General features: G+C 45.8%; 9 non-coding genes and 2 pseudogenes across 9 annotated transcripts; all 11 read left to right on the top strand.

Moving 5' to 3' along the window:
• The first annotated feature begins 1551 nt into the window (after nt 1-1551).
• On the top strand, nt 1552-1711 carry LOC130350064 (U2 spliceosomal RNA; annotated as a pseudogene).
• Nucleotides 1712-2394: 683 nt separating this feature from the next.
• On the top strand, nt 2395-2575 carry LOC130350063 (U2 spliceosomal RNA; annotated as a pseudogene).
• Nucleotides 2576-4669: 2094 nt separating this feature from the next.
• Nucleotides 4670-4860, top strand: LOC130350091 (U2 spliceosomal RNA). The gene has a single exon (XR_008887279.1). It is a non-coding gene; the product is annotated as a U2 spliceosomal RNA (small nuclear RNA).
• A 2073-nt stretch (nt 4861-6933) lies between these two features.
• LOC130350089 (U2 spliceosomal RNA) lies at nt 6934-7124 on the top strand. Its single transcript, XR_008887277.1, has one exon. It is a non-coding gene; the product is annotated as a U2 spliceosomal RNA (small nuclear RNA).
• A 2095-nt stretch (nt 7125-9219) lies between these two features.
• LOC130350088 (U2 spliceosomal RNA) lies at nt 9220-9410 on the top strand. The gene has a single exon (XR_008887276.1). It is a non-coding gene; the product is annotated as a U2 spliceosomal RNA (small nuclear RNA).
• A 2067-nt stretch (nt 9411-11477) lies between these two features.
• On the top strand, nt 11478-11668 carry LOC130350087 (U2 spliceosomal RNA). The gene has a single exon (XR_008887275.1). It is a non-coding gene; the product is annotated as a U2 spliceosomal RNA (small nuclear RNA).
• A 2078-nt stretch (nt 11669-13746) lies between these two features.
• LOC130350105 (U2 spliceosomal RNA) lies at nt 13747-13937 on the top strand. Its single transcript, XR_008887291.1, has one exon. It is a non-coding gene; the product is annotated as a U2 spliceosomal RNA (small nuclear RNA).
• A 2088-nt stretch (nt 13938-16025) lies between these two features.
• On the top strand, nt 16026-16216 carry LOC130350116 (U2 spliceosomal RNA). The gene has a single exon (XR_008887301.1). It is a non-coding gene; the product is annotated as a U2 spliceosomal RNA (small nuclear RNA).
• Nucleotides 16217-18315: 2099 nt separating this feature from the next.
• On the top strand, nt 18316-18506 carry LOC130350086 (U2 spliceosomal RNA). The gene has a single exon (XR_008887274.1). It is a non-coding gene; the product is annotated as a U2 spliceosomal RNA (small nuclear RNA).
• Nucleotides 18507-20592: 2086 nt separating this feature from the next.
• LOC130350085 (U2 spliceosomal RNA) lies at nt 20593-20783 on the top strand. Its single transcript, XR_008887273.1, has one exon. It is a non-coding gene; the product is annotated as a U2 spliceosomal RNA (small nuclear RNA).
• Nucleotides 20784-22877: 2094 nt separating this feature from the next.
• Nucleotides 22878-23068, top strand: LOC130350084 (U2 spliceosomal RNA). The gene has a single exon (XR_008887272.1). It is a non-coding gene; the product is annotated as a U2 spliceosomal RNA (small nuclear RNA).
• Nucleotides 23069-27702: the final 4634 nt, after the last annotated feature.

Raw genomic sequence — 27702 nt, 5'->3', positions numbered from 1 at the left:
GTGGTATTGCAAAGGCAAAGACAAATGCTTCCAGCCATCCATTGCACTAATGGATTGGTCATCAGCTGGCTGTCTATGTCCCGCATCAATATAGACCAAAGTACAGAGGGTTAGGCTATGCTATTGTGCACCTACCTGATGCATCAGAAGGTGCGAGGCCCTTGCTAAATTCTGTGCACAGACTTTGAGATCTATACTTTAGACTGTATCTAAACCTGCTCCAACATGGACTGACATTCTGGCCTACTTTCAGCCGATGCGACTTGTCTGTCGCTGAACAGTCGCTTTTTATGTATTCAGCACCTATGTATAATGTTGTAAAAATGCTCTAGAAGCTAAAGTCGCAGAAATGTCACACATATTTGGCCTGCAACTTTCTGTGCGACAAATTCAGACAGGAAAAATCAGTATAAATCCTTAGAAAATTATCCCCCAGTGTCTCCATCTGCTGGCGGTATTGAATAAGCATTGCTGCACTGATGGGGTATGCATTAGACGAAAAAAAAGAAGAAAAAGAAGAATAATACGCCCAGAAAAGAGGCGAAAAGGAGAAAAACGTAAAAAAACGTGAAAAAAAAGTAAGAGGAAGAGAAGGGAAAAAAAGGTGGAAATGGGTTTAAAAGTGATTTCGGCGGAGAAATATATATATATATATATATATATATATATATATATATACGCGCACACACACACATATATATAAACGTATTCTCCGTTGAGATATTGCAGCCGCTGCTGTGTCCAGGCCCAGGAGCCTTAGCACTGTGCTGTGATGTCACTCAATACCACTGACATCACTAGGTGTAAACAACATCTCTCCTTTGCTGTGTATGTGACTATGGAGCTGTTTGGTGATGTCGTCTATTATGGCCTTCATAGAAGCAACAGGAGATTGTTGCATCCATCTAGAACCCTCAGAACTACAGTGCTATGATGTCACTCACTTCCACAGGCCTTGCAGAGTGTAAACAACAACAACCCAGCTTTGTTGTGTATGTAACCATAGGGATTTGTGATGTCACCTAGAACCTTCACAGCAGCGACAGCTTTATGAGGAGCATCAGCACTGCTCTGCCTGAGCAGAACCATCACCGCCATAGGTTGTCAAATAACCCGGGTTTAACCCACACAGGTAAGTCCAATGGGGTGCAGGCATGTCCTCTATGCTTACAGCTTCCCGTGGGTGTTGGTTTGATACCGTTTGGGGACAGCCAAGGAGGCATCTGCAGGCAACAAAGGTAGGTGTGTGCTTGTGTGTGTGTTTCCTATGCAGATCCTAAGCCCAGTGTCACATGCAAGTAGGAGGAGTAAGAAGGGTTCCTGGCAAATCCGGGTTATGGATTGCATTTAAAAAGGCCCCGTGGGAGTGCAATGGGCCCCTGTCTTGCTGCTTAGCAATAATGGTATGGGTTTAGGTTCTGCTGTGTGTACTGGTGGTTGACTGCCCCCCAGCCCAGAGTGTGCATGGAAAATTGTCTGGCAGCCTCCCTGACAGCAAGCAGTGATAGTGCCCATGAAGGGCACCTTGTTGGGCCCGCCCCTTTCACGGTTATCGCTTCTCGGCCTTTTGGCTAAGATCAAGTGTAGTATCTGTTCTTATCAGTTTTCATGCTGGTGGGGATGGGTGCTGCATGGAGGATGCAGGTGTACCGGGGCTTTCCGCTGCTGGTTCTGAGGAATCAGCTCGACGGCTGCCCCGATGTGACCTGTTCCCTCCGGGTCTCGCCATGAGGCTGAGAGGGTCTAGAGCCGAGGTACTTTTGTGCCTCGGGGAGTGGTGACCCCGAGGTGCCGAAACTCACTGGGAGAATAGACTCACTGGGTTGAAGCACGGGCACCATAATCTCTCCTTGTGGCACTCACCTCTTGATTCCCGGCCTTCTGGCTAGGATCAGAGAAATTTTTATAGATCCGGCCGGATGTCCGGGCAGTATATCTGCACACATTCACTTATTTATTTCTTTTTTGTCTCACTGTGTCACTTTTTGCGTGTTGTGTGTTCACAGGATTTGTCAGGATGCGGTAGCCCTTCTGGGTGTCCCTCCTGGCGGTCTAGGGGAGGTGTGTGTGGCCATTAGGTTCCGCACCTCCCTGCAAACACCCCGGGTACTCCTGCTTTGGCAGGGTACCTACCGTAATCGGCTCTGCGGGCAGATACCTTGGCTAACGCCAAGGGGGATGCCGGGAGCATTTGTGGTCCCCTAGTAGCTTCGGCGAAAAGGGACATCGAACCTGGAACCTCGCAGGTACCTTTTGGTCCGGAGGCGAAGGGTAAGGTTTGTTGGGGGGCCTCTCTCCTATCGGAGAAGGGCTTGCGATAGACCGCATCCTTTGTGCACGTTTTTTTAGTGTAACACGTTTGCACTTTTTCTTGCACTTTGGGTGAATCGAAAGCACGTTCCTCGGCTTTAGATAAAAAAAATCTGTTCTTATCAGTTTAATATCTGATACGTCCCCTATCTGGGGACCATATATTAAATGGATTTTTGAGAACGGGGGCCGATTTCGAAGCTTGCTTCCGTCGCCCTATGCATTCACCCGATATGGCAGTATCTTCGGGTACAGTGCACCACCCCCTTACAGGGTTAAAAAGAAAGATTCCTACTTTCATTGCTACCTGCTTGCTGGCTAGCCAGCTAGCCATTCCTGTGGGCCTTGCTGCTGCTGCAGCCAAAAAACAAAAGGTGGTGCTGCTGCTGCTTCTGCTGCTTCTGCTTCTGCTTGTGTCTGGCCAATGTTGGAGCGTCCAGGCACAGGACTTCTGCTGCTGCTGACTAAATGGCCTCCTTAATTGGATCATTTGAGTAGCCAGCACACCTGTGCAGGTAGGGCATGACATGATAGGCAGCTGCCTTGATAGCGGGTGGGTGCTGAATGTTCCTAATTGACAAAATAAGATTAATGCTTATGAAGAAATATAAAATCTCATCCCTTCCCCAATATCGCGCCACACCCCTACCCCTTAATTCCCTGGTTGAACTTGATGGACATATGTCTTTTTTCGACCGTACTAACTATGTAACTATGTAACATAACATGGGGGGGGGGGGGGTCTCCTGGCTGTTCACACAGGTGTGTCATTGCTGTACATTGACCATGCATTGCTTCTGTGGTATTGCAAAGGCAAAGACAAATGCTTCCAGCCATCCATTGCACTAATGGATTGGTCATCAGCTGGCTGTCTATGTCCCGCATCAATATAGACCAAAGTACAGAGGGTTAGGCTATGCTATTGTGCACCTACCTGATGCATCAGAAGGTGCGAGGCCCTTGCTAAATTCTGTGCACAGACTTTGAGATCTATACTTTAGACTGTATCTAAACCTGCTCCAACATGGACTGACATTCTGGCCTACTTTCAGCCGATGCGACTTGTCTGTCGCTGAACAGTCGCTTTTTATGTATTCAGCACCTATGTATAATGTTGTAAAAATGCTCTAGAAGCTAAAGTCGCAGAAATGTCACACATATTTGGCCTGCAACTTTCTGTGCGACAAATTCAGACAGGAAAAATCAGTATAAATCCTTAGAAAATTATCCCCCAGTGTCTCCATCTGCTGGCGGTATTGAATAAGCATTGCTGCACTGATGGGGTATGCATTAGACGAAAAAAAAAGAAGAAAAAGAAGAATAATACGCCCAGAAAAGAGGCGAAAAGGAGAAAAACGTAAAAAAACGTGAAAAAAAAGTAAGAGGAAGAGAAGGGAAAAAAAGGTGGAAATGGGTTTAAAAGTGATTTCGGCGGAGAAATATATATATATATATATATATATATATATATATATATATATATATACGCGCACACACACACATATATATAAACGTATTCTCCGTTGAGATATTGCAGCCGCTGCTGTGTCCAGGCCCAGGAGCCTTAGCACTGTGCTGTGATGTCACTCAATACCACTGACATCACTAGGTGTAAACAACATCTCTCCTTTGCTGTGTATGTGACTATGGAGCTGTTTGGTGATGTCGTCTATTATGGCCTTCATAGAAGCAACAGGAGATTGTTGCATCCATCTAGAACCCTCAGAACTACAGTGCTATGATGTCACTCACTTCCACAGGCCTTGCAGAGTGTAAACAACAACAACCCAGCTTTGTTGTGTATGTAACCATAGGGATTTGTGATGTCACCTAGAACCTTCACAGCAGCGACAGCTTTATGAGGAGCATCAGCACTGCTCTGCCTGAGCAGAACCATCACCGCCATAGGTTGTCAAATAACCCGGGTTTAACCCACACAGGTAAGTCCAATGGGGTGCAGGCATGTCCTCTATGCTTACAGCTTCCCGTGGGTGTTGGTTTGATACCGTTTGGGGACAGCCAAGGAGGCATCTGCAGGCAACAAAGGTAGGTGTGTGCTTGTGTGTGTGTTTCCTATGCAGATCCTAAGCCCAGTGTCACATGCAAGTAGGAGGAGTAAGAAGGGTTCCTGGCAAATCCGGGTTATGGATTGCATTTAAAAAGGCCCCGTGGGAGTGCAATGGGCCCCTGTCTTGCTGCTTAGCAATAATGGTATGGGTTTAGGTTCTGCTGTGTGTACTGGTGGTTGACTGCCCCCCAGCCCAGAGTGTGCATGGAAAATTGTCTGGCAGCCTCCCTGACAGCAAGCAGTGATAGTGCCCATGAAGGGCACCTTGTTGGGCCCGCCCCTTTCACGGTTATCGCTTCTCGGCCTTTTGGCTAAGATCAAGTGTAGTATCTGTTCTTATCAGTTTAATATCTGATACGTCCCCTATCTGGGGACCATATATTAAATGGATTTTTGAGAACGGGGGCCGATTTCGAAGCTTGCTTCCGTCGCCCTATGCATTGACCCGATATGGCAGTATCTTCGGGTACAGTGCACCACCCCCTTACAGGGTTAAAAAGAAAGATTCCTACTTTCATTGCTGGCTAGCCAGCTAGCCAGCCCTGTGGGCCTTGCTGCTGCTGCAGCCAAAAAACAAAAGGTGGTGCTGCTGCTGCTTCTGCTTCTGCTTGTGTCTGGCCGCTGTTGGAGCGTCCAGGCACAGGACTTCTGCTGCTGCTGACTAAATGGCCTCCTTAATTGGATCATTTGAGTAGCCAGCACACCTGTGCAGGTAGGGCATGACATGATAGGCAGCTGCCTTGATAGCGGGTGGGTGCTGAATGTTCCTAATTGACAAAATAAGATTAATGCTTATGAAGAAATATAAAATCTCATCCCTTCCCCAATATCGCGCCACACCCCTACCCCTTAATTCCCTGGTTGAACTTGATGGACATATGTCTTTTTTCGACCGTACTAACTATGTAACTATGTAACATAACATGGGGGGGGGGGGGGGGTCTCCTGGCTGTTCACACAGGTGTGTCATTGCTGTACATTGACCATGCATTGCTTCTGTGGTATTGCAAAGGCAAAGACAAATGCTTCCAGCCATCCATTGCACTAATGGATTGGTCATCAGCTGGCTGTCTATGTCCCGCATCAATATAGACCAAAGTACAGAGGGTTAGGCTATGCTATTGTGCACCTACCTGATGCATCAGAAGGTGCGAGGCCCTTGCTAAATTCTGTGCACAGACTTTGAGATCTATACTTTAGACTGTATCTAAACCTGCTCCAACATGGACTGACATTCTGGCCTACTTTCAGCCGATGCGACTTGTCTGTCGCTGAACAGTCGCTTTTTATGTATTCAGCACCTATGTATAATGTTGTAAAAATGCTCTAGAAGCTAAAGTCGCAGAAATGTCACACATATTTGGCCTGCAACTTTCTGTGCGACAAATTCAGACAGGAAAAATCAGTATAAATCCTTAGAAAATTATCCCCCAGTGTCTCCATCTGCTGGCGGTATTGAATAAGCATTGCTGCACTGATGGGGTATGCATTAGACGAAAAAAAAGAAGAAAAAGAAGAATAATACGCCCAGAAAAGAGGCGAAAAGGAGAAAAACGTAAAAAAACGTGAAAAAAAAGTAAGAGGAAGAGAAGGGAAAAAAAGGTGGAAATGGGTTTAAAAGTGATTTCGGCGGAGAAATATATATATATATATATATATATATATATATATATATATATATACGCGCACACACACACATATATATAAACGTATTCTCCGTTGAGATATTGCAGCCGCTGCTGTGTCCAGGCCCAGGAGCCTTAGCACTGTGCTGTGATGTCACTCAATACCACTGACATCACTAGGTGTAAACAACATCTCTCCTTTGCTGTGTATGTGACTATGGAGCTGTTTGGTGATGTCGTCTATTATGGCCTTCATAGAAGCAACAGGAGATTGTTGCATCCATCTAGAACCCTCAGAACTACAGTGCTATGATGTCACTCACTTCCACAGGCCTTGCAGAGTGTAAACAACAACAACCCAGCTTTGTTGTGTATGTAACCATAGGGATTTGTGATGTCACCTAGAACCTTCACAGCAGCGACAGCTTTATGAGGAGCATCAGCACTGCTCTGCCTGAGCAGAACCATCACCGCCATAGGTTGTCAAATAACCCGGGTTTAACCCACACAGGTAAGTCCAATGGGGTGCAGGCATGTCCTCTATGCTTACAGCTTCCCGTGGGTGTTGGTTTGATACCGTTTGGGGACAGCCAAGGAGGCATCTGCAGGCAACAAAGGTAGGTGTGTGCTTGTGTGTGTGTTTCCTATGCAGATCCTAAGCCCAGTGTCACATGCAAGTAGGAGGAGTAAGAAGGGTTCCTGGCAAATCCGGGTTATGGATTGCATTTAAAAAGGCCCCGTGGGAGTGCAATGGGCCCCTGTCTTGCTGCTTAGCAATAATGGTATGGGTTTAGGTTCTGCTGTGTGTACTGGTGGTTGACTGCCCCCCAGCCCAGAGTGTGCATGGAAAATTGTCTGGCAGCCTCCCTGACAGCAAGCAGTGATAGTGCCCATGAAGGGCACCTTGTTGGGCCCGCCCCTTTCACGGTTATCGCTTCTCGGCCTTTTGGCTAAGATCAAGTGTAGTATCTGTTCTTATCAGTTTAATATCTGATACGTCCCCTATCTGGGGACCATATATTAAATGGATTTTTGAGAACGGGGGCCGATTTCGAAGCTTGCTTCCGTCGCCCTATGCATTGACCCGATATGGCAGTATCTTCGGGTACAGTGCACCACCCCCTTACAGGGTTAAAAAGAAAGATTCCTACTTTCATTGCTACCTGCTTGCTGGCTAGCCAGCTAGCCAGCCCTGTGGGCCTTGCTGCTGCTGCAGCCAAAAAACAAAAGGTGGTGCTGCTGCTGCTTCTGCTGCTTCTGCTTCTGCTTGTGTCTGGCCGCTGTTGGAGCGTCCAGGCACAGGACTTCTGCTGCTGCTGACTAAATGGCCTCCTTAATTGGATCATTTGAGTAGCCAGCACACCTGTGCAGCTAGGGCATGACATGATAGGCAGCTGCCTTGATAGCGGGTGGGTGCTGAATGTTCCTAATTGACAAAATAAGATTAATGCTTATGAAGAAATATAAAATCTCATCCCTTCCCCAATATCGCGCCACACCCCTACCCCTTAATTCCCTGGTTGAACTTGATGGACATATGTCTTTTTTCGACCGTACTAACTATGTAACTATGTAACATAACATGGGGGGGGGGGGGGGGGGTCTCCTGGCTGTTCACACAGGTGTGTCATTGCTGTACATTGACCATGCATTGCTTCTGTGGTATTGCAAAGGCAAAGACAAATGCTTCCAGCCATCCATTGCACTAATGGATTGGTCATCAGCTGGCTGTCTATGTCCCGCATCAATATAGACCAAAGTACAGAGGGTTAGGCTATGCTATTGTGCACCTACCTGATGCATCAGAAGGTGCGAGGCCCTTGCTAAATTCTGTGCACAGACTTTGAGATCTATACTTTAGACTGTATCTAAACCTGCTCCAACATGGACTGACATTCTGGCCTACTTTCAGCCGATGCGACTTGTCTGTCGCTGAACAGTCGCTTTTTATGTATTCAGCACCTATGTATAATGTTGTAAAAATGCTCTAGAAGCTAAAGTTGCAGAAATGTCACACATATTTGGCCTGCAACTTTCTGTGCGACAAATTCAGACAGGAAAAATCAGTATAAATCCTTAGAAAATTATCCCCCAGTGTCTCCATCTGCTGGCGGTATTGAATAAGCATTGCTGCACTGATGGGGTATGCATTAGACGAAAAAAAAGAAGAAAAAGAAGAATAATACGCCCAGAAAAGAGGCGAAAAGGAGAAAAACGTAAAAAAACGTGAAAAAAAAGTAAGAGGAAGAGAAGGGAAAAAAAGGTGGAAATGGGTTTAAAAGTGATTTCGGCGGAGAAATATATATATATATATATATATATATATATATATATATATATATACACGCACACACACACATATATATAAACGTATTCTCCGTTGAGATATTGCAGCCGCTGCTGTGTCCAGGCCCAGGAGCCTTAGCACTGTGCTGTGATGTCACTCAATACCACTGACATCACTAGGTGTAAACAACATCTCTCCTTTGCTGTGTATGTGACTATGGAGCTGTTTGGTGATGTCGTCTATTATGGCCTTCATAGAAGCAACAGGAGATTGTTGCATCCATCTAGAACCCTCAGAACTACAGTGCTATGATGTCACTCACTTCCACAGGCCTTGCAGAGTGTAAACAACAACAACCCAGCTTTGTTGTGTATGTAACCATAGGGATTTGTGATGTCACCTAGAACCTTCACAGCAGCGACAGCTTTATGAGGAGCATCAGCACTGCTCTGCCTGAGCAGAACCATCACCGCCATAGGTTGTCAAATAACCCGGGTTTAACCCACACAGGTAAGTCCAATGGGGTGCAGGCATGTCCTCTATGCTTACAGCTTCCCGTGGGTGTTGGTTTGATACCGTTTGGGGACAGCCAAGGAGGCATCTGCAGGCAACAAAGGTAGGTGTGTGCTTGTGTGTGTGTTTCCTATGCAGATCCTAAGCCCAGTGTCACATGCAAGTAGGAGGAGTAAGAAGGGTTCCTGGCAAATCCGGGTTATGGATTGCATTTAAAAAGGCCCCGTGGGAGTGCAATGGGCCCCTGTCTTGCTGCTTAGCAATAATGGTATGGGTTTAGGTTCTGCTGTGTGTACTGGTGGTTGACTGCCCCCCAGCCCAGAGTGTGCATGGAAAATTGTCTGGCAGCCTCCCTGACAGCAAGCAGTGATAGTGCCCATGAAGGGCACCTTGTTGGGCCCGCCCCTTTCACGGTTATCGCTTCTCGGCCTTTTGGCTAAGATCAAGTGTAGTATCTGTTCTTATCAGTTTAATATCTGATACGTCCCCTATCTGGGGACCATATATTAAATGGATTTTTGAGAACGGGGGCCGATTTCGAAGCTTGCTTCCGTCGCCCTATGCATTGACCCGATATGGCAGTATCTTCGGGTACAGTGCACCACCCCCTTACAGGGTTAAAAAGAAAGATTCCTACTTTCATTGCTACCTGCTTGCTGGCTAGCCAGCTAGCCAGCCCTGTGGGCCTTGCTGCTGCTGCAGCCAAAAAACAAAAGGTGGTGCTGCTGCTGCTTCTGCTGCTTCTGCTTCTGCTTCTGCTTGTGTCTGGCCGCTGTTGGAGCGTCCAGGCACAGGACTTCTGCTGCTGCTGACTAAATGGCCTCCTTAATTGGATCATTTGAGTAGCCAGCACACCTGTGCAGGTAGGGCATGACATGATAGGCAGCTGCCTTGATAGCGGGTGGGTGCTGAATGTTCCTAATTGACAAAATAAGATTAATGCTTATGAAGAAATATAAAATCTCATCCCTTCCCCAATATCGCGCCACACCCCTACCCCTTAATTCCCTGGTTGAACTTGATGGACATATGTCTTTTTTCGACCGTACTAACTATGTAACTATGTAACATAACATGGGGGGGGTCTCCTGGCTGTTCACACAGGTGTGTCATTGCTGTACATTGACCATGCATTGCTTCTGTGGTATTGCAAAGGCAAAGACAAATGCTTCCAGCCATCCATTGCACTAATGGATTGGTCATCAGCTGGCTGTCTATGTCCCGCATCAATATAGACCAAAGTACAGAGGGTTAGGCTATGCTATTGTGCACCTACCTGATGCATCAGAAGGTGCGAGGCCCTTGCTAAATTCTGTGCACAGACTTTGAGATCTATACTTTAGACTGTATCTAAACCTGCTCCAACATGGACTGACATTCTGGCCTACTTTCAGCCGATGCGACTTGTCTGTCGCTGAACAGTCGCTTTTTATGTATTCAGCACCTATGTATAATGTTGTAAAAATGCTCTAGAAGCTAAAGTCGCAGAAATGTCACACATATTTGGCCTGCAACTTTCTGTGCGACAAATTCAGACAGGAAAAATCAGTATAAATCCTTAGAAAATTATCCCCCAGTGTCTCCATCTGCTGGCGGTATTGAATAAGCATTGCTGCACTGATGGGGTATGCATTAGACGAAAAAAAAGAAGAAAAAGAAGAATAATACGCCCAGAAAAGAGGCGAAAAGGAGAAAAACGTAAAAAAACGTGAAAAAAAAGTAAGAGGAAGAGAAGGGAAAAAAAGGTGGAAATGGGTTTAAAAGTGATTTCGGCGGAGAAATATATATATATATATATATATGCGCACACACACACATATATATAAACGTATTCTCCGTTGAGATATTGCAGCCGCTGCTGTGTCCAGGCCCAGGAGCCTTAGCACTGTGCTGTGATGTCACTCAATACCACTGACATCACTAGGTGTAAACAACATCTCTCCTTTGCTGTGTATGTGACTATGGAGCTGTTTGGTGATGTCGTCTATTATGGCCTTCATAGAAGCAACAGGAGATTGTTGCATCCATCTAGAACCCTCAGAACTACAGTGCTATGATGTCACTCACTTCCACAGGCCTTGCAGAGTGTAAACAACAACAACCCAGCTTTGTTGTGTATGTAACCATAGGGATTTGTGATGTCACCTAGAACCTTCACAGCAGCGACAGCTTTATGAGGAGCATCAGCACTGCTCTGCCTGAGCAGAACCATCACCGCCATAGGTTGTCAAATAACCCGGGTTTAACCCACACAGGTAAGTCCAATGGGGTGCAGGCATGTCCTCTATGCTTACAGCTTCCCGTGGGTGTTGGTTTGATACCGTTTGGGGACAGCCAAGGAGGCATCTGCAGGCAACAAAGGTAGGTGTGTGCTTGTGTGTGTGTTTCCTATGCAGATCCTAAGCCCAGTGTCACATGCAAGTAGGAGGAGTAAGAAGGGTTCCTGGCAAATCCGGGTTATGGATTGCATTTAAAAAGGCCCCGTGGGAGTGCAATGGGCCCCTGTCTTGCTGCTTAGCAATAATGGTATGGGTTTAGGTTCTGCTGTGTGTACTGGTGGTTGACTGCCCCCCAGCCCAGAGTGTGCATGGAAAATTGTCTGGCAGCCTCCCTGACAGCAAGCAGTGATAGTGCCCATGAAGGGCACCTTGTTGGGCCCGCCCCTTTCACGGTTATCGCTTCTCGGCCTTTTGGCTAAGATCAAGTGTAGTATCTGTTCTTATCAGTTTAATATCTGATACGTCCCCTATCTGGGGACCATATATTAAATGGATTTTTGAGAACGGGGGCCGATTTCGAAGCTTGCTTCCGTCGCCCTATGCATTGACCCGATATGGCAGTATCTTCGGGTACAGTGCACCACCCCCTTACAGGGTTAAAAAGAAAGATTCCTACTTTCATTGCTACCTGCTTGCTGGCTAGCCAGCTAGCCAGCCCTGTGGGCCTTGCTGCTGCTGCAGCCAAAAAACAAAAGGTGGTGCTGCTGCTGCTTCTGCTGCTTCTGCTTCTGCTTGTGTCTGGCCGCTGTTGGAGCGTCCAGGCACAGGACTTCTGCTGCTGCTGACTAAATGGCCTCCTTAATTGGATCATTTGAGTAGCCAGCACACCTGTGCAGGTAGGGCATGACATGATAGGCAGCTGCCTTGATAGCGGGTGGGTGCTGAATGTTCCTAATTGACAAAATAAGATGAATGCTTATGAAGAAATATAAAATCTCATCCCTTCCCCAATATCGCGCCACACCCCTACCCCTTAATTCCCTGGTTGAACTTGATGGACATATGTCTTTTTTCGACCGTACTAACTATGTAACTATGTAACATAACATGGGGGGGGGGGGGTCTCCTGGCTGTTCACACAGGTGTGTCATTGCTGTACATTGACCATGCATTGCTTCTGTGGTATTGCAAAGGCAAAGACAAATGCTTCCAGCCATCCATTGCACTAATGGATTGGTCATCAGCTGGCTGTCTATGTCCCGCATCAATATAGACCAAAGTACAGAGGGTTAGGCTATGCTATTGTGCACCTACCTGATGCATCAGAAGGTGCGAGGCCCTTGCTAAATTCTGTGCACAGACTTTGAGATCTATACTTTAGACTGTATCTAAACCTGCTCCAACATGGACTGACATTCTGGCCTACTTTCAGCCGATGCGACTTGTCTGTCGCTGAACAGTCGCTTTTTATGTATTCAGCACCTATGTATAATGTTGTAAAAATGCTCTAGAAGCTAAAGTCGCAGAAATGTCACACATATTTGGCCTGCAACTTTCTGTGCGACAAATTCAGACAGGAAAAATCAGTATAAATCCTTAGAAAATTATCCCCCAGTGTCTCCATCTGCTGGCGGTATTGAATAAGCATTGCTGCACTGATGGGGTATGCATTAGACGAAAAAAAAGAAGAAAAAGAAGAATAATACGCCCAGAAAAGAGGCGAAAAGGAGAAAAACGTAAAAAAACGTGAAAAAAAAGTAAGAGGAAGAGAAGGGAAAAAAAGGTGGAAATGGGTTTAAAAGTGATTTCGGCGGAGAAATATATATATATATATATATATATATATATATGCGCACACACACACATATATATATAAACGTATTCTCCGTTGAGATATTGCAGCCGCTGCTGTGTCCAGGCCCAGGAGCCTTAGCACTGTGCTGTGATGTCACTCAATACCACTGACATCACTAGGTGTAAACAACATCTCTCCTTTGCTGTGTATGTGACTATGGAGCTGTTTGGTGATGTCGTCTATTATGGCCTTCATAGAAGCAACAGGAGATTGTTGCATCCATCTAGAACCCTCAGAACTACAGTGCTATGATGTCACTCACTTCCACAGGCCTTGCAGAGTGTAAACAACAACAACCCAGCTTTGTTGTGTATGTAACCATAGGGATTTGTGATGTCACCTAGAACCTTCACAGCAGCGACAGCTTTATGAGGAGCATCAGCACTGCTCTGCCTGAGCAGAACCATCACCGCCATAGGTTGTCAAATAACCCGGGTTTAACCCACACAGGTAAGTCCAATGGGGTGCAGGCATGTCCTCTATGCTTACAGCTTCCCGTGGGTGTTGGTTTGATACCGTTTGGGGACAGCCAAGGAGGCATCTGCAGGCAACAAAGGTAGGTGTGTGCTTGTGTGTGTGTTTCCTATGCAGATCCTAAGCCCAGTGTCACATGCAAGTAGGAGGAGTAAGAAGGGTTCCTGGCAAATCCGGGTTATGGATTGCATTTAAAAAGGCCCCGTGGGAGTGCAATGGGCCCCTGTCTTGCTGCTTAGCAATAATGGTATGGGTTTAGGTTCTGCTGTGTGTACTGGTGGTTGACTGCCCCCCAGCCCAGAGTGTGCATGGAAAATTGTCTGGCAGCCTCCCTGACAGCAAGCAGTGATAGTGCCCATGAAGGGCACCTTGTTGGGCCCGCCCCTTTCACGGTTATCGCTTCTCGGCCTTTTGGTTAAGATCAAGTGTAGTATCTGTTCTTATCAGTTTAATATCTGATACGTCCCCTATCTGGGGACCATATATTAAATGGATTTTTGAGAACGGGGGCAGATTTCGAAGCTTGCTTCCGTCGCCCTATGCATTGACCCGATATGGCAGTATCTTCGGGTACAGTGCACCACCCCCTTACAGGGTTAAAAAGAAAGATTCCTACTTTCATTGCTACCTGCTTGCTGGCTAGCCAGCTAGCCAGCCCTGTGGGCCTTGCTGCTGCTGCAGCCAAAAAACAAAAGGTGGTGCTGCTGCTGCTTCTGCTGCTTCTGCTTCTGCTTGTGTCTGGCCGCTGTTGGAGCGTCCAGGCACAGGACTTCTGCTGCTGCTGACTAAATGGCCTCCTTAATTGGATCATTTGAGTAGCCAGCACACCTGTGCAGGTAGGGCATGACATGATAGGCAGCTGCCTTGATAGCGGGTGGGTGCTGAATGTTCCTAATTGACAAAATAAGATGAATGCTTATGAAGAAATATAAAATCTCATCCCTTCCCCAATATCGCGCCACACCCCTACCCCTTAATTCCCTGGTTGAACTTGATGGACATATGTCTTTTTTCGACCGTACTAACTATGTAACTATGTAACATAACATGGGGGGGGGGGGGTCTCCTGGCTGTTCACACAGGTGTGTCATTGCTGTACATTGACCATGCATTGCTTCTGTGGTATTGCAAAGGCAAAGACAAATGCTTCCAGCCATCCATTGCACTAATGGATTGGTCATCAGCTGGCTGTCTATGTCCCGCATCAATATAGACCAAAGTACAGAGGGTTAGGCTATGCTATTGTGCACCTACCTGATGCATCAGAAGGTGCGAGGCCCTTGCTAAATTCTGTGCACAGACTTTGAGATCTATACTTTAGACTGTATCTAAACCTGCTCCAACATGGACTGACATTCTGGCCTACTTTCAGCCGATGCGACTTGTCTGTCGCTGAACAGTCGCTTTTTATGTATTCAGCACCTATGTATAATGTTGTAAAAATGCTCTAGAAGCTAAAGTCGCAGAAATGTCACACATATTTGGCCTGCAACTTTCTGTGCGACAAATTCAGACAGGAAAAATCAGTATAAATCCTTAGAAAATTATCCCCCAGTGTCTCCATCTGCTGGCGGTATTGAATAAGCATTGCTGCACTGATGGGGTATGCATTAGACGAAAAAAAAGAAGAAAAAGAAGAATAATACGCCCAGAAAAGAGGCGAAAAGGAGAAAGACGTAAAAAAACGTGAAAAAAAAGTAAGAGGAAGAGAAGGGAAAAAAAGGTGGAAATGGGTTTAAAAGTGATTTCGGCGGAGAAATATATATATATATATATATATATATATATATATATATATATACGCGCACACACACACATATATATAAACGTATTCTCCGTTGAGATATTGCAGCCGCTGCTGTGTCCAGGCCCAGGAGCCTTAGCACTGTGCTGTGATGTCACTCAATACCACTGACATCACTAGGTGTAAACAACATCTCTCCTTTGCTGTGTATGTGACTATGGAGCTGTTTGGTGATGTCGTCTATTATGGCCTTCATAGAAGCAACAGGAGATTGTTGCATCCATCTAGAACCCTCAGAACTACAGTGCTATGATGTCACTCACTTCCACAGGCCTTGCAGAGTGTAAACAACAACAACCCAGCTTTGTTGTGTATGTAACCATAGGGATTTGTGATGTCACCTAGAACCTTCACAGCAGCGACAGCTTTATGAGGAGCATCAGCACTGCTCTGCCTGAGCAGAACCATCACCGCCATAGGTTGTCAAATAACCCTGGTTTAACCCACACAGGTAAGTCCAATGGGGTGCAGGCATGTCCTCTATGCTTACAGCTTCCCGTGGGTGTTGGTTTGATACCGTTTGGGGACAGCCAAGGAGGCATCTGCAGGCAACAAAGGTAGGTGTGTGCTTGTGTGTGTGTTTCCTATGCAGATCCTAAGCCCAGTGTCACATGCAAGTAGGAGGAGTAAGAAGGGTTCCTGGCAAATCCGGGTTATGGATTGCATTTAAAAAGGCCCCGTGGGAGTGCAATGGGCCCCTGTCTTGCTGCTTAGCAATAATGGTATGGGTTTAGGTTCTGCTGTGTGTACTGGTGGTTGACTGCCCCCCAGCCCAGAGTGTGCATGGAAAATTGTCTGGCAGCCTCCCTGACAGCAAGCAGTGATAGTGCCCATGAAGGGCACCTTGTTGGGCCCGCCCCTTTCACGGTTATCGCTTCTCGGCCTTTTGGCTAAGATCAAGTGTAGTATCTGTTCTTATCAGTTTAATATCTGATACGTCCCCTATCTGGGGACCATATATTAAATGGATTTTTGAGAACGGGGGCCGATTTCGAAGCTTGATTCCGTCGCCCTATGCATTGACCCGATATGGCAGTATCTTCGGGTACAGTGCACCACCCCCTTACAGGGTTAAAAAGAAAGATTCCTACTTTCATTGCTACCTGCTTGCTGGCTAGCCAGCTAGCCAGCCCTGTGGGCCTTGCTGCTGCTGCAGCCAAAAAACAAAAGGTGGTGCTGCTGCTGCTTCTGCTGCTTCTGCTTCTGCTTGTGTCTGGCCGCTGTTGGAGCGTCCAGGCACAGGACTTCTGCTGCTGCTGACTAAATGGCCTCCTTAATTGGATCATTTGAGTAGCCAGCACACCTGTGCAGGTAGGGCATGACATGATAGGCAGCTGCCTTGATAGCGGGTGGGTGCTGAATGTTCCTAATTGACAAAATAAGATGAATGCTTATGAAGAAATATAAAATCTCATCCCTTCCCCAATATCGCGCCACACCCCTACCCCTTAATTCCCTGGTTGAACTTGATGGACATATGTCTTTTTTCGACCGTACTAACTATGTAACTATGTAACATAACATGGGGGGGGGGGGGTCTCCTGGCTGTTCACACAGGTGTGTCATTGCTGTACATTGACCATGCATTGCTTCTGTGGTATTGCAAAGGCAAAGACAAATGCTTCCAGCCATCCATTGCACTAATGGATTGGTCATCAGCTGGCTGTCTATGTCCCGCATCAATATAGACCAAAGTACAGAGGGTTAGGCTATGCTATTGTGCACCTACCTGATGCATCAGAAGGTGCGAGGCCCTTGCTAAATTCTGTGCACAGACTTTGAGATCTATACTTTAGACTGTATCTAAACCTGCTCCAACATGGACTGACATTCTGGCCTACTTTCAGCCGATGCGACTTGTCTGTCGCTGAACAGTCGCTTTTTATGTATTCAGCACCTATGTATAATGTTGTAAAAATGCTCTAGAAGCTAAAGTCGCAGAAATGTCACACATATTTGGCCTGCAACTTTCTGTGCGACAAATTCAGACAGGAAAAATCAGTATAAATCCTTAGAAAATTATCCCCCAGTGTCTCCATCTGCTGGCGGTATTGAATAAGCATTGCTGCACTGATGGGGTATGCATTAGACGAAAAAAAAGAAGAAAAAGAAGAATAATACGCCCAGAAAAGAGGCGAAAAGGAGAAAAACGTAAAAAAACGTGAAAAAAAAGTAAGAGGAGGAGAAGGGAAAAAAAGGTGGAAATGGGTTTAAAAGTGATTTCGGCGGAGAATATATATATATATATATATATATATATATATATATATATATATATATATATATACGCGCACACACACACATATATATAAACGTATTCTCCGTTGAGATATTGCAGCCGCTGCTGTGTCCAGGCCCAGGAGCCTTAGCACTGTGCTGTGATGTCACTCAATACCACTGACATCACTAGGTGTAAACAACATCTCTCCTTTGCTGTGTATGTGACTATGGAGCTGTTTGGTGATGTCGTCTATTATGGCCTTCATAGAAGCAACAGGAGATTGTTGCATCCATCTAGAACCCTCAGAACTACAGTGCTATGATGTCACTCACTTCCACAGGCCTTGCAGAGTGTAAACAACAACAACCCAGCTTTGTTGTGTATGTAACCATAGGGATTTGTGATGTCACCTAGAACCTTCACAGCAGCGACAGCTTTATGAGGAGCATCAGCACTGCTCTGCCTGAGCAGAACCATCACCGCCATAGGTTGTCAAATAACCCGGGTTTAACCCACACAGGTAAGTCCAATGGGGTGCAGGCATGTCCTCTATGCTTACAGCTTCCCGTGGGTGTTGGTTTGATACCGTTTGGGGACAGCCAAGGAGGCATCTGCAGGCAACAAAGGTAGGTGTGTGCTTGTGTGTGTGTTTCCTATGCAGATCCTAAGCCCAGTGTCACATGCAAGTAGGAGGAGTAAGAAGGGTTCCTGGCAAATCCGGGTTATGGATTGCATTTAAAAAGGCCCCGTGGGAGTGCAATGGGCCCCTGTCTTGCTGCTTAGCAATAATGGTATGGGTTTAGGTTCTGCTGTGTGTACTGGTGGTTGACTGCCCCCCAGCCCAGAGTGTGCATGGAAAATTGTCTGGCAGCCTCCCTGACAGCAAGCAGTGATAGTGCCCATGAAGGGCACCTTGTTGGGCCCGCCCCTTTCACGGTTATCGCTTCTCGGCCTTTTGGCTAAGATCAAGTGTAGTATCTGTTCTTATCAGTTTAATATCTGATACGTCCCCTATCTGGGGACCATATATTAAATGGATTTTTGAGAACGGGGGCCGATTTCGAAGCTTGCTTCCGTCGCCCTATGCATTGACCCGATATGGCAGTATCTTCGGGTACAGTGCACCACCCCCTTACAGGGTTAAAAAGAAAGATTCCTACTTTCATTGCTACCTGCTTGCTGGCTAGCCAGCTAGCCAGCCCTGTGGGCCTTGCTGCTGCTGCAGCCAAAAAACAAAAGGTGGTGCTGCTGCTGCTTCTGCTGCTTCTGCTTCTGCTTGTGTCTGGCCGCTGTTGGAGCGTCCAGGCACAGGACTTCTGCTGCTGCTGACTAAATGGCCTCCTTAATTGGATCATTTGAGTAGCCAGCACACCTGTGCAGGTAGGGCATGACATGATAGGCAGCTGCCTTGATAGCGGGTGGGTGCTGAATGTTCCTAATTGACAAAATAAGATTAATGCTTATGAAGAAATATAAAATCTCATCCCTTCCCCAATATCGCGCCACACCCCTACCCCTTAATTCCCTGGTTGAACTTGATGGACATATGTCTTTTTTCGACCGTACTAACTATGTAACTATGTAACATAACATGGGGGGGGGGGGGGGTCTCCTGGCTGTTCACACAGGTGTGTCATTGCTGTACATTGACCATGCATTGCTTCTGTGGTATTGCAAAGGCAAAGACAAATGCTTCCAGCCATCCATTGCACTAATGGATTGGTCATCAGCTGGCTGTCTATGTCCCGCATCAATATAGACCAAAGTACAGAGGGTTAGGCTATGCTATTGTGCACCTACCTGATGCATCAGAAGGTGCGAGGCCCTTGCTAAATTCTGTGCACAGACTTTGAGATCTATACTTTAGACTGTATCTAAACCTGCTCCAACATGGACTGACATTCTGGCCTACTTTCAGCCGATGCGACTTGTCTGTCGCTGAACAGTCGCTTTTTATGTATTCAGCACCTATGTATAATGTTGTAAAAATGCTCTAGAAGCTAAAGTCGCAGAAATGTCACACATATTTGGCCTGCAACTTTCTGTGCGACAAATTCAGACAGGAAAAATCAGTATAAATCCTTAGAAAATTATCCCCCAGTGTCTCCATCTGCTGGCGGTATTGAATAAGCATTGCTGCACTGATGGGGTATGCATTAGACGAAAAAAAAGAAGAAAAAGAAGAATAATACGCCCAGAAAAGAGGCGAAAAGGAGAAAAACGTAAAAAAACGTGAAAAAAAAGTAAGAGGAAGAGAAGGGAAAAAAAGGTGGAAATGGGTTTAAAAGTGATTTCGGCGGAGAAATATATATATATATATATATATATATATATATATATATACGCGCACACACACACATATATATAAACGTATTCTCCGTTGAGATATTGCAGCCGCTGCTGTGTCCAGGCCCAGGAGCCTTAGCACTGTGCTGTGATGTCACTCAATACCACTGACATCACTAGGTGTAAACAACATCTCTCCTTTGCTGTGTATGTGACTATGGAGCTGTTTGGTGATGTCGTCTATTATGGCCTTCATAGAAGCAACAGGAGATTGTTGCATCCATCTAGAACCCTCAGAACTACAGTGCTATGATGTCACTCACTTCCACAGGCCTTGCAGAGTGTAAACAACAACAACCCAGCTTTGTTGTGTATGTAACCATAGGGATTTGTGATGTCACCTAGAACCTTCACAGCAGCGACAGCTTTATGAGGAGCATCAGCACTGCTCTGCCTGAGCAGAACCATCACCGCCATAGGTTGTCAAATAACCCGGGTTTAACCCACACAGGTAAGTCCAATGGGGTGCAGGCATGTCCTCTATGCTTACAGCTTCCCGTGGGTGTTGGTTTGATACCGTTTGGGGACAGCCAAGGAGGCATCTGCAGGCAACAAAGGTAGGTGTGTGCTTGTGTGTGTGTTTCCTATGCAGATCCTAAGCCCAGTGTCACATGCAAGTAGGAGGAGTAAGAAGGGTTCCTGGCAAATCCGGGTTATGGATTGCATTTAAAAAGGCCCCGTGGGAGTGCAATGGGCCCCTGTCTTGCTGCTTAGCAATAATGGTATGGGTTTAGGTTCTGCTGTGTGTACTGGTGGTTGACTGCCCCCCAGCCCAGAGTGTGCATGGAAAATTGTCTGGCAGCCTCCCTGACAGCAAGCAGTGATAGTGCCCATGAAGGGCACCTTGTTGGGCCCGCCCCTTTCACGGTTATCGCTTCTCGGCCTTTTGGCTAAGATCAAGTGTAGTATCTGTTCTTATCAGTTTAATATCTGATACGTCCCCTATCTGGGGACCATATATTAAATGGATTTTTGAGAACGGGGGCCGATTTCGAAGCTTGCTTCCGTCGCCCTATGCATTGACCCGATATGGCAGTATCTTCGGGTACAGTGCACCACCCCCTTACAGGGTTAAAAAGAAAGATTCCTACTTTCATTGCTACCTGCTTGCTGGCTAGCCAGCTAGCCAGCCCTGTGGGCCTTGCTGCTGCTGCAGCAGCCAAAAAACAAAAGGTGGTGCTGCTGCTGCTTCTGCTGCTTCTGCTTCTGCTTGTGTCTGGCCGCTGTTGGAGCGTCCAGGCACAGGACTTCTGCTGCTGCTGACTAAATGGCCTCCTTAATTGGATCATTTGAGTAGCCAGCACACCTGTGCAGGTAGGGCATGACATGATAGGCAGCTGCCTTGATAGCGGGTGGGTGCTGAATGTTCCTAATTGACAAAATAAGATTAATGCTTATGAAGAAATATAAAATCTCATCCCTTCCCCAATATCGCGCCACACCCCTACCCCTTAATTCCCTGGTTGAACTTGATGGACATATGTCTTTTTTCGACCGTACTAACTATGTAACTATGTAACATAACATGGGGGGGGGGGGGGTCTCCTGGCTGTTCACACAGGTGTGTCATTGCTGTACATTGACCATGCATTGCTTCTGTGGTATTGCAAAGGCAAAGACAAATGCTTCCAGCCATCCATTGCACTAATGGATTGGTCATCAGCTGGCTGTCTATGTCCCGCATCAATATAGACCAAAGTACAGAGGGTTAGGCTATGCTATTGTGCACCTACCTGATGCATCAGAAGGTGCGAGGCCCTTGCTAAATTCTGTGCACAGACTTTGAGATCTATACTTTAGACTGTATCTAAACCTGCTCCAACATGGACTGACATTCTGGCCTACTTTCAGCCGATGCGACTTGTCTGTCGCTGAACAGTCGCTTTTTATGTATTCAGCACCTATGTATAATGTTGTAAAAATGCTCTAGAAGCTAAAGTCGCAGAAATGTCACACATATTTGGCCTGCAACTTTCTGTGCGACAAATTCAGACAGGAAAAATCAGTATAAATCCTTAGAAAATTATCCCCCAGTGTCTCCATCTGCTGGCGGTATTGAATAAGCATTGCTGCACTGATGGGGTATGCATTAGACGAAAAAAAAGAAGAAAAAGAAGAATAATACGCCCAGAAAAGAGGCGAAAAGGAGAAAAACGTAAAAAAACGTGAAAAAAAAGTAAGAGGAAGAGAAGGGAAAAAAAGGTGGAAATGGGTTTAAAAGTGATTTCGGCGGAGAAATATATATATATATATATATATATATATATATATATATATATATACGCGCACACACACACATATATATAAACGTATTCTCCGTTGAGATATTGCAGCCGCTGCTGTGTCCAGGCCCAGGAGCCTTAGCACTGTGCTGTGATGTCACTCAATACCACTGACATCACTAGGTGTAAACAACATCTCTCCTTTGCTGTGTATGTGACTATGGAGCTGTTTGGTGATGTCGTCTATTATGGCCTTCATAGAAGCAACAGGAGATTGTTGCATCCATCTAGAACCCTCAGAACTACAGTGCTATGATGTCACTCACTTCCACAGGCCTTGCAGAGTGTAAACAACAACAACCCAGCTTTGTTGTGTATGTAACCATAGGGATTTGTGATGTCACCTAGAACCTTCACAGCAGCGACAGCTTTATGAGGAGCATCAGCACTGCTCTGCCTGAGCAGAACCATCACCGCCATAGGTTGTCAAATAACCCGGGTTTAACCCACACAGGTAAGTCCAATGGGGTGCAGGCATGTCCTCTATGCTTACAGCTTCCCGTGGGTGTTGGTTTGATACCGTTTGGGGACAGCCAAGGAGGCATCTGCAGGCAACAAAGGTAGGTGTGTGCTTGTGTGTGTGTTTCCTATGCAGATCCTAAGCCCAGTGTCACATGCAAGTAGGAGGAGTAAGAAGGGTTCCTGGCAAATCCGGGTTATGGATTGCATTTAAAAAGGCCCCGTGGGAGTGCAATGGGCCCCTGTCTTGCTGCTTAGCAATAATGGTATGGGTTTAGGTTCTGCTGTGTGTACTGGTGGTTGACTGCCCCCCAGCCCAGAGTGTGCATGGAAAATTGTCTGGCAGCCTCCCTGACAGCAAGCAGTGATAGTGCCCATGAAGGGCACCTTGTTGGGCCCGCCCCTTTCACGGTTATCGCTTCTCGGCCTTTTGGCTAAGATCAAGTGTAGTATCTGTTCTTATCAGTTTAATATCTGATACGTCCCCTATCTGGGGACCATATATTAAATGGATTTTTGAGAACGGGGGCCGATTTCGAAGCTTGCTTCCGTCGCCCTATGCATTGACCCGATATGGCAGTATCTTCGGGTACAGTGCACCACCCCCTTACAGGGTTAAAAAGAAAGATTCCTACTTTCATTGCTACCTGCTTGCTGGCTAGCCAGCTAGCCAGCCCTGTGGGCCTTGCTGCTGCTGCAGCAGCCAAAAAACAAAAGGTGGTGCTGCTGCTGCTTCTGCTGCTTCTGCTTCTGCTTGTGTCTGGCCGCTGTTGGAGCGTCCAGGCACAGGACTTCTGCTGCTGCTGACTAAATGGCCTCCTTAATTGGATCATTTGAGTAGCCAGCACACCTGTGCAGGTAGGGCATGACATGATAGGCAGCTGCCTTGATAGCGGGTGGGTGCTGAATGTTCCTAATTGACAAAATAAGATTAATGCTTATGAAGAAATATAAAATCTCATCCCTTCCCCAATATCGCGCCACACCCCTACCCCTTAATTTCCTGGTTGAACTTGATGGACATATGTCTTTTTTCGACCGTACTAACTATGTAACTATGTAACATAACATGGGGGGGGGGGGGGGGGGTCTCCTGGCTGTTCACACAGGTGTGTCATTGCTGTACATTGACCATGCATTGCTTCTGTGGTATTGCAAAGGCAAAGACAAATGCTTCCAGCCATCCATTGCACTAATGGATTGGTCATCAGCTGGCTGTCTATGTCCCGCATCAATATAGACCAAAGTACAGAGGGTTAGGCTATGCTATTGTGCACCTACCTGATGCATCAGAAGGTGCGAGGCCCTTGCTAAATTCTGTGCACAGACTTTGAGATCTATACTTTAGACTGTATCTAAACCTGCTCCAACATGGACTGACATTCTGGCCTACTTTCAGCCGATGCGACTTGTCTGTCGCTGAACAGTCGCTTTTTATGTATTCAGCACCTATGTATAATGTTGTAAAAATGCTCTAGAAGCTAAAGTCGCAGAAATGTCACACATATTTGGCCTGCAACTTTCTGTGCGACAAATTCAGACAGGAAAAATCAGTATAAATCCTTAGAAAATTATCCCCCAGTGTCTCCATCTGCTGGCGGTATTGAATAAGCATTGCTGCACTGATGGGGTATGCATTAGACGAAAAAAAAGAAGAAAAAGAAGAATAATACGCCCAGAAAAGAGGCGAAAAGGAGAAAAACGTAAAAAAACGTGAAAAAAAAGTAAGAGGAAGAGAAGGGAAAAAAAGGTGGAAATGGGTTTAAAAGTGATTTCGGCGGAGAAATATATATATATATATATATATATATATATATATATATATATATATACGCGCACACACACACATATATATAAACGTATTCTCCGTTGAGATATTGCAGCCGCTGCTGTGTCCAGGCCCAGGAGCCTTAGCACTGTGCTGTGATGTCACTCAATACCACTGACATCACTAGGTGTAAACAACATCTCTCCTTTGCTGTGTATGTGACTATGGAGCTGTTTGGTGATGTCGTCTATTATGGCCTTCATAGAAGCAACAGGAGATTGTTGCATCCATCTAGAACCCTCAGAACTACAGTGCTATGATGTCACTCACTTCCACAGGCCTTGCAGAGTGTAAACAACAACAACCCAGCTTTGTTGTGTATGTAACCATAGGGATTTGTGATGTCACCTAGAACCTTCACAGCAGCGACAGCTTTATGAGGAGCATCAGCACTGCTCTGCCTGAGCAGAACCATCACCGCCATAGGTTGTCAAATAACCCGGGTTTAACCCACACAGGTAAGTCCAATGGGGTGCAGGCATGTCCTCTATGCTTACAGCTTCCCGTGGGTGTTGGTTTGATACCGTTTGGGGACAGCCAAGGAGGCATCTGCAGGCAACAAAGGTAGGTGTGTGCTTGTGTGTGTGTTTCCTATGCAGATCCTAAGCCCAGTGTCACATGCAAGTAGGAGGAGTAAGAAGGGTTCCTGGCAAATCCGGGTTATGGATTGCATTTAAAAAGGCCCCGTGGGAGTGCAATGGGCCCCTGTCTTGCTGCTTAGCAATAATGGTATGGGTTTAGGTTCTGCTGTGTGTACTGGTGGTTGACTGCCCCCCAGCCCAGAGTGTGCATGGAAAATTGTCTGGCAGCCTCCCTGACAGCAAGCAGTGATAGTGCCCATGAAGGGCACCTTGTTGGGCCCGCCCCTTTCACGGTTATCGCTTCTCGGCCTTTTGGCTAAGATCTTGTATCTTGTCAAGGGGCTCTGAGTTTGTCGAACCTTCGGCCTTGAGGCATCGGCGGTTTTTTAGCCGTCTTAAGCCTCATGCTGCTATAGGAGGAGGACTTACAAAGAACGGGAAGGCGATCCCCCATGGCGACCCTTAGGTTTGCTGCGCATACTGAAACTCGGATTAAGAACACCTTCCGTATTGAAGTGGATGAGGAGAAAAAGGAGAAGATGACTTTGGAATTTTTTGTCAAGAGAATTATGCTGGATTTATTGCACATTCAGAGAGAAGATGTGTTTTGCCTAAAAGACCCAGGTAAAGGACTTTTCATTCTTACCTTGACTTCCGCATCTGCATGTGACCATATGTTTGAGAAAGTTCGGGAGCTTGCCAATGAGGAGGATATGAAAGGACTTGTTTTCATTGCTCTATATTCTAATGGCGATGTTCCACTGGTGGTTACTATGCACGATCCATACGTGGATATAAGAGACATTGTCTTATTTTTAAACCAATATTGTGCGGAAGTCAAATACTCTCATAAAATAATGAATGCAATGGACTTTTGGACTGGAAAGCATAAGTTTGCTGTTAAGTTCAGAGAAGATGTGAGAGGAATTGGAGGTCTGTGTCGCCCACCTGCAAATTTTTTAATTGGGCGTAAACGTGGCTATTTATTCTACCCTGGGATGCCGTATTATTGCAGGAAATGCCATGAATATGGTCATACACAAGAATCTTGCAAAGAGGAAGTGGTTATTTGCAAAAGATGTGGCCAAAAAGGCCACACCACTTTGGACTGTCAAAATGAGATTCTGTGTAATGTGTGTAAGCAGAAAGGACACGCTTTTAAGGATTGTCCTCAACGCTCCTGGGCCAATATTGTGGCTACGTCGGCTGGTCCCTCGATGAGGAAGAGCTCCATGGATGCTGTGCCTGTGCCTAAGACCCACACCCTGAAAGTGATGCCTGAGTCTTCTGCTACCGGAATTCCTGTGATACCTGCTGTGGCTCATGTCTCCAAAAGCATTGTGTCCCCGGGGAAGGTCGTGGGACCTGAGACAGAAGTGAGGGGTTCTCCTCTCATGGAAGTTGAGGGTCCTGGACCGCCCAGAAGGGATACAGAGGAGATGGATGTAGAAGAACGGCGAAAGAGGAAAAGCAGAGACCGGAAAGAGGAAAAGGGCCTTAACATCAAAAGGAGTGGTCGAGTTAGTGCGGACGAGGGGAACGTGGAGATTGTCTGCCAAAAGGTTATAACAGCATCCGACCCTGTTAATATTGAGGAATTTGTGTCACCACCTACAGATTGGGGTTCTTTGTCTGAGGATAATGAATGACCCAGGAGCTACCAAGTGTTAATATCTCCTCCTTCAATGTGAGGAGTTTGAAGAGCCCAGAGAGGAGGGCTGCTTTATTTTCTTTCTTGTCTTCTTTGCCTACAGACATTTTATTTTTACAGGAATGTGCCATTGATTATGATATCAATTATTCATCTTTGAGATCTGAATGGACTCTTGGCCCGTCTGTGTGGTCAGGGGATAATGAGAGGAAAGTGACTGGTGTTTGCATACTGTTCAAGAGCAGTGAGTATAAAGTTACCTCCTTCACAGACATTGTACCCGGTAGAGCCCTGCTCGTTCATATTATTTATAATGACATGAATATGAGACTTTTAAATGTATATGCCTCTCCAGATAAGGATGAAAGATCTGATTTATTAGAGAAAATTCAGTTTTATTTACCGGGTTCATCCCCGCTTATCATCGCTGGTGATTTTAATTGTATAATGGCAGGAGAGGAGCGGGCTGGAGGATCTGAACAAAGGAAAGATAAGACTGAAAAACAACTAAAGGATTTTATAGTTGATTTTAATTTAAAAGATTTGTGGAGAACCTCTTTCCCTAATGACCCTGGGTATACCTGGGGGAATAGCCTTTATATGTCAAGGATTGATTATATTTTTGCTTCTGGATTTGCATTTTATGGGAATATGCAATTGACTTCTACCTTTTTTTCAGATCATAAGATTTTATCTGCTACATGTAAGTTTGATGGGGTTTGCAGAGCCAAAGGAGTCTGGCGTCTGAATATCTCTTTGCTTGAAGATGAAGAAATTAAATGTAATTTTATCTATCTTTTTAAAAAATTGCAGAACTCAAGGACTAATTTTAATTCTCTTTTAGCATGGTGGGAATTCTGCAAGGTAAAATTTAAAGAGTATTTTATTAAGATGGGTGTTAAAAAAACAAAAGAGAAATTGAAATGGTATAGAGATCTTAACACAAAACTACAAACCTATTATCAACTCAAAGAGCTGGGTGTATATGTAGACGATCTGATTTTAAGTGTTAAAAGTGATATTCAGAAGGCTATAACTAACAAAGGGAAAGAAATAATTTTTAACTCCAAAGTTGAATGTAAAGAGAAGGATGAAAAGTGTACAAGATTCTTTTTTAAAAAGGTAATGGAAACAAAAAAGTTAATGATTAACATTGAGGATGAAACTACTAATGTAGGA

Source organism: Hyla sarda, unplaced genomic scaffold, assembly GCF_029499605.1.
Source record: "Hyla sarda isolate aHylSar1 unplaced genomic scaffold, aHylSar1.hap1 scaffold_933, whole genome shotgun sequence".
NCBI classification, from domain to species: domain Eukaryota; kingdom Metazoa; phylum Chordata; class Amphibia; order Anura; family Hylidae; genus Hyla; species Hyla sarda.
The sequence above is the reverse complement of the archived record's forward strand: the minus strand, read 5'-3'. Positions and strand labels throughout refer to the sequence as shown.